Raw genomic sequence first — 10,697 nt, 5'->3', positions numbered from 1 at the left:
AATAGTATGCAAGAATGGACTATTTATTATTTTAAATCAAATCATAGCATATTCAGAATGCACAGTATTATCATGAAATGTAAATGAATCAGTTGTAAACGAACGATTTTACTGTAAAATCATTGCCTCCTTTTTTTCATCTGAAATATAGCAGCAATGAGTACATTCTTTTAATATATAATAAAATGAGATATCTTTATAAAGTTACATATGTCATCACTGGTAACTGTTATCTCGTATGACACCAAATATTCCGTTAGTATGGAATGATATTTTTATGAAGATATACTTTAATGATAGATTTTATGAATGAAACGTTATATAAGAAAAATTATCTCTTGTTATTCTATGAAGTGTAGTAGCTAATGAAGATTAATTTTACGAAGTATTAGAGCAAAAGAGAATTAAAAAATTAAAAAGATCTAAATAAGATTGTTCGTGTGGCTTAATTATCTCAATTCTGGTACACCACTTGTTACATTCTAACTAATTAGCGCTAAACAATAACTTGCAAATATTAAAGATATTAACACCTAAAGGTTTTCAGGAAATTTTATAATATTTGATTATTGTATATCTAGTCATTGATTGATAAAATTTCTTGTATAAGCATAGATCGAGGTTGACGTCATACGCAGATTGCATTACAGGTATCGTTTTAATTTATTTTATGGCTAGAATCATTTGAATATTATACGAATAATTATTTCCATTCGAACGATTAATAAATCACGTACCTATAAAAGATATATTATGAAAAAGACGTGACGAAACAAAAAAATATTGGAAATTCCGTTGTCATTAGATCAATTATTTTTGCAATGATTTTTATTTCCATGTAATTACATATGAAATGGGTAATTCATTAACATCTCCTCGAATCGAATATAATTCGTTACACTTCACAACGATTCAAATAATGGACGGGAAATATATAATAACTTTCCTGTCCTTGCGTTAAAATAGTACTGTACAAATCAGATGATACAGGAAATACCCAAAAAACCCAATTACATCCACATTGCATGACAGCACACTTGCAATGGATTTTTGTGATTTCAATGTCACAGACAATGACACAGCTAATCAGAACACGTTCGAGGCTATAGACATTGAAATTACCGCGTGTTTAATACGTTTAAAGCATAAATCTAAATTTCACACGATTATTTCTTTGTACATTGTGAAACTCTTAAATTATCTTAATCGAATAAATAATCCTAATGTAATAAAACATCTTGAAATAGACCTAGATATCTGAAACAGAAACTCGAAGGATAAGAAATCCTAAAAGGTACTAATCCTAAAATAACAAACTCCTAAATAATAAACAAGTGATAAAACCTGTTATAAATAATAAAGCTTACCTGGAATAATCAAATCCTAACTAATCGAAAATAAAATAAGGCAAGCAATTCTTAATCTTTCAAGTAATTTTTCCAAAAACACAGAAAGATAGAGAAATTAAAAAGACGCAGCACAAATTGCAGCACAATGAAAGTTTCAGAGCGATGAATACGATCGTATTAAACTAAATAATTTTCAAAAGTGAAATTACACTGAAACGTATATCGATGATATTTGTCATTTCTACGATCTGTTTCGCTTGATCGTGCTTCTTTTCTGATGTAAATTCAATTTATAATACGAACTAAGTTTCCTTTATTATTATTAGTCCTGCGTCTTTTTAATTCGTCACTTCTTTTATTTCAGAACAATGACGGGCTCCAAGATGCTGTTCGGATGTTTGGCGTTAATTGCTTTTCTGCATCCATTAGTTCACGTTTGTACTTCGAGTAGTACAGCTCAAGGTTTGTACTTCGAGTTGTCTTTTTCCATGCACTTCAAATTCCAATACGATCTGGTCACGTGGCCTTCGTACAATTTCGAAATTTTACCTGTTTGGTAATCGTCAATGAAAAAAGAAGTTATGCGTGACCTCAACACATTGAAACAATTTTTATGATTTTTTATTTGCCGGTTGGTCAGCAAGTTAATGGAAAAATTTCACTTAACTATTCGCGTTAATTTCTTCGGTTTAACTTTTGGGAAATGCTTCGTTAGCTTCGGGAATATTCCAACGATTCGTTTTACGTACAAAATAAGCATGATAAATATTACATCACGGTAATGAATACTATTGGCGTAATACCTAAGATGAAGATGCAGAGACATTCTTAGAATTTCTAATGACACCTTTATAGATTTCTCGTTTAATATCGCTACTACATTTGAATCACTTTTACCTAACGGTGTCACATAGTCTCGTTGGAAATTTGTCAAATTCCTTAAAATGATCACTGAAAATTTTCCTAAATTTCCAAGAATTTATTTATCACGAGGTAAAGAAAATGTGTATTAGAAAGATGAGATCGAAGGTTTACCATTTTTTCAATTATGGCGAACGCAATATGTAATCAATGAAAATTTTATATTTTCACGTTGAAAGTTTCTTCAGATAATTATTATCCAGATGATGACTAACTCTTACGAATTAATGCGTGTCTGTAGGATAATCCGGTAGACTTGATCCGCTTTTTATATCGAAAGTTGAGCAATCGGTGACGCGTTCTTATACACCGAACCGCGAAAAGCAAAATTTCATATGATCTCACCAATTTCGGATGTCAGTCAAATCAGTCAAATAATAAGTTCGCGTTAATATACACGTTCGATTTTTGAAAAGCTTGTTCAATTTAATAAGAGTCTTGGTAACAGGCTTATGTTTTTAGACCTAATTGGTTGTTTTCATTTACAAGTACCTCGTGTTAAAGTACTCATAAAAAGACATTAAAATCAGAAAACTAATAACTGAAAGATTATCATTTTTCCTCTGTGGTAGTTTACATATAACATAATGCAACTAACATGTCACGATTAATGCAAAATAAATAAATTACTAATATAGACATTTTTTTAGTAATTTGTATAATCGTGAAACGAATTGGACTTTCTAAAGGCAAATATTAAAGGAAACATGGAATTGATGCCAAATCTATCACAAATATTATTTATACTACTTATTTGCGCAGTTTGAAGCGAATCAAATTGATGAAGGTTTCTTTGTTACATGTTAATTTACATTTTAAAGGACATAACAGGCACGCTAATTAGTTTGCTTAAGATACTTTCGAGATACCAAGTTAGACGCGTTTCCATGAAATCATATCAATTTTACGATGATATTTTTCTATCAAGCATGCAATTATAACCGTATCGTTGATTAGTGCATACAATTATCCATGTACATTCGTCTTTCCGAGTACCGCGCTTCAATATTGCTAATTTCAAATTCGTACATTAATGTTCGTAAATGCTTGAAAATGCTATATAACTGTATCAGCTTCTGTTAAAAACATTTTATAGTAAAATATCTATAAATTTGTAATATTTTTTAGACAATTCGAATTCATTATATTATACATCATACATTCTAGTCATTTCTAATTAAGTTACTTTTGCGATGTTTAATTACATTTTATGTATATTCTTATAACTCTCTCTGTTACGGCGCGTACGATGGTCCGTGCGCCGTCTGAAACTTTATACTATATACTGATCTACTACATACTATATCCTATAAACTGAATCCTTTGACGTAATCTTAATAGCTTGAAGGAATCTCTAACCCTGTAAGTGTTTTCGGTTTATGGATGGTCCTTTGAACAATGCTTAGGTTTATTGCGCACTCTTACAAATAACGGAGAAAGCGGGTAGTTATTTTTCCAATAAACAATGTCACCCACGAGCCACGTTGGTAGGAGGCTTCCTCCTCCTATCTTCATTCATTAACGTTGGCTATAATCAATGGGCACCCTCACTTTCCTAACGAAAAGTGTGAACAACGAATCCGCGTTCTTCGTTCAGAAAGCACACCCACACTGAGATTTCCTCTCGTGGCGGCACACGAGAACGCAAATCTCACCACTCGAAACCAACTAGTGTCGGACGACGGCAGCGCAGTGGTTAGCGCCATAGAGTACAAACGTTCGGATCCCGGGTTCAAATCCCGACGCCTCGTACTCTTCCAAAGTCCGATTTTTCTTCCACGACATCTAAATAAGAAGGAAATATAGCAGTACTACACCCCGGTAAGCGACACCTACAGCCAGCAGACTACAATTATCACGGATATATGAAGGAAGACGGAGAAAAAGAAGAAAAAAAGTGTGTTTCGTCCAGAGCCTGCTGGTGGACTCATCAGTAAGGCTTACCTAGCAGGCTCATGCCTTAGACACAATGGAAGGAGGGGGAAACAAAGCTATGTACATGGCAGAGACATTGAAGACGGATTCCTCCCTCCCACGGCCGGACACTGTATCCAAGGCCGGTCTGATCTCCTACCCTCTCTTGCGACGTATCCCAGTGGAGCGGCCCCACTCTTAATCTAGTTTGGTAGGAAAGGTTCGCGTACACACCGTGTGTAAGAACTATTAAAAACCACACAGTGTATCGCGACTACCTTTCTACTACTTAACCCAAGTCCTATATTATCAGTCTTAGGTACGAGGCGGCTCCTGTCACGTAAAGTTGGTACTTGGGTGGTAGTAAGAAGGCTGAGTCGTAACCCAACTACTTATTTTCCTTTATAAAACTTTATTATAAACACTTACAAAATAACACCGAACCGGAGAATAGGGGTTGTATGAGTACAGCAACTAGAAGAGGAACAAGAACTGCCCGAGCTGGGTGAAGTCTCGGTTTATATACGTTTTGGTTTTAGGATGTTGAGGGGATAGGTGTAGGTTATGATGTAGAAAAGTGTCCGAAGGTCCGGGGTCCATATCCTATCTCTGATGTGGACTTTGGTGCATCACAGCCTTGGTGTATGCTATGATGATAAGGTGGCGATGTATCCAAAAGTGTCCAAAGGTCGGGGGTCCATATCCTATCTCTGATGTGGACTAAGGTGCGTCACAGTCTTGGTGTATGCTATGATGATAAGGTGGTGATGTGTCCAAAAGTGTTCGAAAGTCGACCATCGATGTATTATCACTGATGTAGGTTGAGATGTGATTGATGTCACATACCCCCCTCTTTAGATTGATTTTGGTCCTCCAAAATCTTAGTGTTTCCTCAGTATGGAGCGATGGAATTGGACTCTGACTGGCTCGACTTGTACTTGTTCTTCTTCGTCGTGGTATATGCTTTTGCTATTTCAACCTGTGAAGGTTGTTGGCTGGTTAAATTTCGACTACGATTAATAGGGATAATTTGCTAAGTTTGACGAAATGCCGCAGTATCACGTGTTGAATCTTTCGTAGACTTTCTAACAGCCTGTGATATAGAATGAGTTAGTGGTCTTTGAGTAATGGTTTTATACTATCTTGTTGTTTCTTTATAGTTTGATTGTTATCCAGTTGTTCCTTTGATACTTGCATTTCTTTGTTTTGTTTAGCAACTTCTAAAGCCTTTTCAGCATCTACAACTGGTTCTTTTTCCATGCATGTAATTTCTTCTTCAACCAGTACAACTGTGCTTTCCTCTATAGTTCGTGTTTTTGTGTCATTTAGTAAACTTTTCAATTCAATTTCCACAGTATCTGGAGCTTTGGATACCGACTGACTGTCATCTTCTGCATTTTCAATGCCCCAATCATCAAAGATATCCTGAATGACACTTCTTTTGTTAGTTATGCGCACTTTATCTGCTTCACTTATAGATTTATTCCTTCCTTCTGTATTAGCAACATGTATAAGTACGACAATTTTATTATGAATAATTTTCTTTTCTACATTAATTTTATGTGAACTATCAAAAGATCAATCTTGCCATTTCCATTTGTTGTTTCTTGTTATTCTTTTCTTTAATATCAATGTCATCTGCAGTTTCTAGATCACTAATTACTCCTGAGGTAATAGGAGTTATAGAATCGTTTCTTGTCTTTGTATGATTTAATATGTCATAATTGTATTTCTGGCTACAATTTTCAGAAACTTCTTGGGCCACAATTTCTGTTGAAATTACTTCTATAATTGTTCCATCACTTTCTCGTGCTTAACCTATCGAATTAAATTCTTCATTTACAATTTCAGCGTTCTTCATTCCTTTTTGTTCTGCAGAAACATTTTTTTTTCTTCATTGGAGTTTACAACAGCATCCTTTTCATGTACAGTTAAAACAATATTTTCTTCTGTACTTTCATTCATATCATTAATATATAGTAGTTTCTACAGTCAGTACCATTACTTCTGAACTACTATCAACTAGTTTAGACAAATCTGTGTCTGTATCCGTTACATGCAATGTTTGGGCTTTATCATCAAAAGTTTCACCAAGTGTTTTAATTAATGCTTGACACTGAGCATTAGTAACACTAACTGTATCTATATTTAACACTGTACAAACGTTGTGTTTCTCAATGTTTTGTTCACCCTCATTTGTATTAAATATTTCAACATCGTTCGTACTTTCTTTATCTAAAGATGTGTCACCTGCATATCTTGAATGATCTCCAATCTCAGTTGTATTCTCTGCTTGCTCTTCTTGAAATTTCTCATCTTTTTTTTTTTTTTTTTTTATATTGATCATCAATTTGTGGGTCCTTATTTATTATTTTTTGTTCTACTTCATTAATCGCAGCGTTCTTTATGCTCTCTGTCTCACTACTTTCCTTACTTTAAAAATTTTTTTTTGTTTTTATTTAAATCTGTTACATCACATTTATTTACTACTAAACCATCTTGAATTGTATTATCTGTACATTCCTGTGACTTATTTTTTTTCTTTTTTTGATTTTCTGGAATATCATGCACATTCTTTATAATATCAGTGGTTGATTCTGATATTAATGAAGAAGATACATCTACTTTTATCGATGATTCTACTTTATTAATGTCACTGTGCACTTCATCTAGTTGTTCCATAGTAAAACATCAAGATTGTTACAATTACTTAAGAAGTCATGGATTGTTATTTAAATATTTACTGCACTTTTCCATCAATGTAACCCTTTATGGCAGTTTGACATTCTACAGAACACCAATGCTGTATCAGTTTATATTTTTCTTCATCATGAAGTTTTATTATATCACCTAATTCTTCCTGATGTTTTTTTTTCCTTTTTCTCAATTTTCAAATAAGAGTGTGTTTTCTATATGCATCTTTTAATTCTTGGTTCGCCTCGAGTAAGCGATTATTAACATCTTTGGAAAGTTTTTGGACGTTTTCCAGTTCTTTTCTAAGAAAATTATTTTGTTCGTTCATATCTTTTACTTTACTAAAATCCAGTTTCAATTTATTAGTTTCTTCTTCATATTTATATCCAAAATCACCCATTTTTTCATATTCACCCTTTAGTTCGTCTAGTTCACATTGAAGGGCAGATTATTTGTCCTTGTGGTTCAAGAACTACATTTTATCTCTTTTGCATCTTTAGCTCCAGCTTCACGTTCCTCCATTGAATTACTAACACATGAATTAAGTTTGGCCTTTTTTTTTTGTTCCAGCAAGTCAACTTCATATTTGTGACTTATGTTATTTCTTCTAATTTTATTGTTAGTTCTTCAATTTGTATTCCAAAAGATTGAACTCTTTTTACGTGCGTGTGTGTGTTTTTTTTTTTTTTTGTAACTCGTCGAGTTGCAATTCTAATTTTTGCACTTCCTCCTCCATGTCCTCTATGTGCTTCTCGAACTCTTGTGTCGTCCTGTCTTTGTCGGAACATTTTACTTGAAGATCAGCGAGTTGATGCTCGGGATCGTAATTCAATTTTTGATCGTTAGCAGTAATAAGCTCACGTAACTTCACTTTTGAACTTGATCTTGTTTGGTCTTGATTGTGTTTTCGTGGTGCTTGTGGTGTTCTAAAAGTAATCGTCACGTTGCTTGCATTTTTAGTGCACATTGATACACTGCACTCTGCACAGACAATGCTTTTGTTGTCATGAAATCTCTCTAACTTTTCAGTAACAAAACCTTTTATTTTATTATTTAACTTTGGATCATGCGCCCCTGGTGAAGATACATTATGTGTTCTCTTTACCTTTATTATGCACACGTTTTCCTTTGGCTCTCAATTTTTCGATCATCTTGTGCTGTTCTATATATTGTGTTCTTATGTTCTTCGCATATAAATCCTGTCGATTGATTTTATCTTTCAGTTGAGGTACATGTTTAATTCTTTACCTGTGATTATGATGAACAACCTCAGCGTATTTCCTTTCTCTCTTTTTTTTTTTTATGGATTTCTTGATAATCTTTTAGAAGTTGCTCGTTATATTTGGAAAGCTTTCTCACTTCGTCTTCAGCTGTTTCCTAACGGGATTTTTCTTCTTCAAGTTTTTCTGTAATCATTTTTTCTAAACTTCTCCATTTATTCTGTTCTTCTTCGAGTAATTCATTACGTTTCGGTATCTGGCTATCTTTTCCTTTAAAACATTTAATTTTATCAGAGAGTTCTCCTATTTTCAAACTTGCTTCATTTAAGGTAACTTTATGAATTTCCGATTGATGCTTTAACATTTGATGTAAGTCTTCTATTGCTGTTTCACGTTCTTTCAACTGTTCATTAAATTCGTTGTTTAGCATATCCACTCGAGAAATTTCGAGTTCTTGAGCATCGTTTCTTCTTTTAGAAATTTGGCTTATTTTCTCTTGCCTGCTGCTACATGTTGCTGTCATTTTATCAACTTCTTTCTTCTTTTTTTTTTTTTGAACTTAAAATCTTGATTTAAGGTTTGTGTTTCACTATATGATTTATTATTATTAACTAGTTCAACATTATTCTCAGTAGATTTTTTTTCGCGTGATTTTTATACTTATTTAAATAGTTTAACATGAGCAAATGCATCGTACATCAGATATACCATTTTTAATAAATTGTCGCCTTTACAACTCGAGTTACCTCTGAACGAGTCGCATGATTGATCAATAAGCCATGAGTAATTATGCAAATTCAGTTTTTTTTCATCTATCTATCTGAATATTATAACAAAGATTTTACATTGAATATTTTATTAAAATTGTAAGTTTTTCATAAACGCTTCAAAATCCACAGTCTATTGATCAACTCCTCTATCCTTTCTCTTTCTCCTCACTAAAATAGATAAATTCCTAATGTAGTTTGTGGATAATATTTTTTTTTTTCTAAAGCAAATCACATTTATCATCTGATATATTCTTTGAAATAATTTCTGTCTGTACATTTTCTTCTTTTTCCTTACTCCTCTTTCTCTTTCTAATGAATTCTTTTTATTCCGTAAAATAGTTTTTGTATATTCAATTTTGTTAAGTGTAATCCTTATTTCTGATAACTTAGTTTTATTAGATAATTCTTGTGAATCTTCTACTACATCTTCCATATCATTTTGAGTGCGGCTTCTACCTTCAGTAAATTTAATATCTTGAACCGTATCATTAATTTCAATAGCTCTTTCGGTATCAAGTAAATCGCTCTTATTATTTAATATACCTTTTGAATTGACTTCTGTCTCTGCAGTTTCTTCTTTTGTATCTTCTTCGAGTTTTCTTTGTTCTTCTAATCCACCCTTCTCATTTTGTAGGATCTTCCTTGTATCTTCATCTTTTTTAACTTCGACTTTATCCGATCTCCTAGGTCTGCCTCTATGTTTCGCTTCATCAGTTGCTATTACACCCGTTACTGCATTATCATTTTCTACAGATTTATACCTATCGCTATCACTAGCTGTGTTCGTTAAAAGAACTTCCCTTCGTTGACGAGTATCAGTTGTTTCGTTTTCACTATCTGAAATTGATTTTTGTTTAACACCTCTTTTTTCTTCTTTGGCAAATTTATTTTCTACATTTTCCGATGCCTTTTGTTTATTAATTATTTCAGACTTGTCTTCGATTAATTTCGTCTTTAAAGCGCTTCGCAAAATTCTATTTGTGTTTGATTGTCTGGTTTGATTATAAACAATTTCTTCAAATTTTGGCGAAGTAGCAGGCTTTGCAGCAACATTATAACGACTGCTCCGTTTACTACTATCTAACATAGATGGAGATGGATTCTTGTCATCTTTATTCTCTAAAGACTTCTCTTGTGTATTAGCATCTAAATTTCTCGACATAAGATCTGCTGACGTTTTTGATTCTGTAGTGTCACACGCATTTTTCGCTGTCATCATTTGGTCTTCTTCTATAAGCAAATGTTCATTATTGTAAGCATTATCTCTTGCTTTTTGTATGGATTCTAATGATATATTTTGTTCAACGTTGTCTATTGATTTTGTATCATTTTCAGCAGTTGATTTACTAACTGCTTCTAATTCCTTCGTTTCAATTTGGTTTTCTTTATTTGTATCGCCGTCCAAAATATTCCTCATTGAAATATTATCCTTCTTGTTATGATCTTTTTCTGCTTCTCCTAAACTTTTACTTTTTTTGTCAAACCATTCTTGTAAATTTTGAGTATCTTGTGACGAAGATGGTGACAAATCATTATACAATACTGCAATATCTTCTTTCCTTCGTTTCACAGACTCTTTCTGGTATTCTGCTGAGCTATTGACATCAAACATTAAGTCTGTTTTAATGAAAATATAATCCTGTGAAGCGGTGTCAACTGATACTTTCTTTTCATAAGAATTTTCTACATTAGACTGCAATTCTTTTGAAAATTCTTTCAAAACCATTTCTTCATTTCCTACAGTAACGTCTGTTTTCTCCAAGCTTTTGTTCAAATTATTAGAAACTAAACTACCCTGATAACTCCGACTAGTCGCTGCTTTAATAGTC

This window comes from Bombus vancouverensis, chromosome 8 (assembly GCF_051014615.1).
Source record: "Bombus vancouverensis nearcticus chromosome 8, iyBomVanc1_principal, whole genome shotgun sequence".
Taxonomy (NCBI): domain Eukaryota; kingdom Metazoa; phylum Arthropoda; class Insecta; order Hymenoptera; family Apidae; genus Bombus; species Bombus vancouverensis.
The sequence above is the reverse complement of the archived record's forward strand: the minus strand, read 5'-3'. Positions refer to the sequence as shown.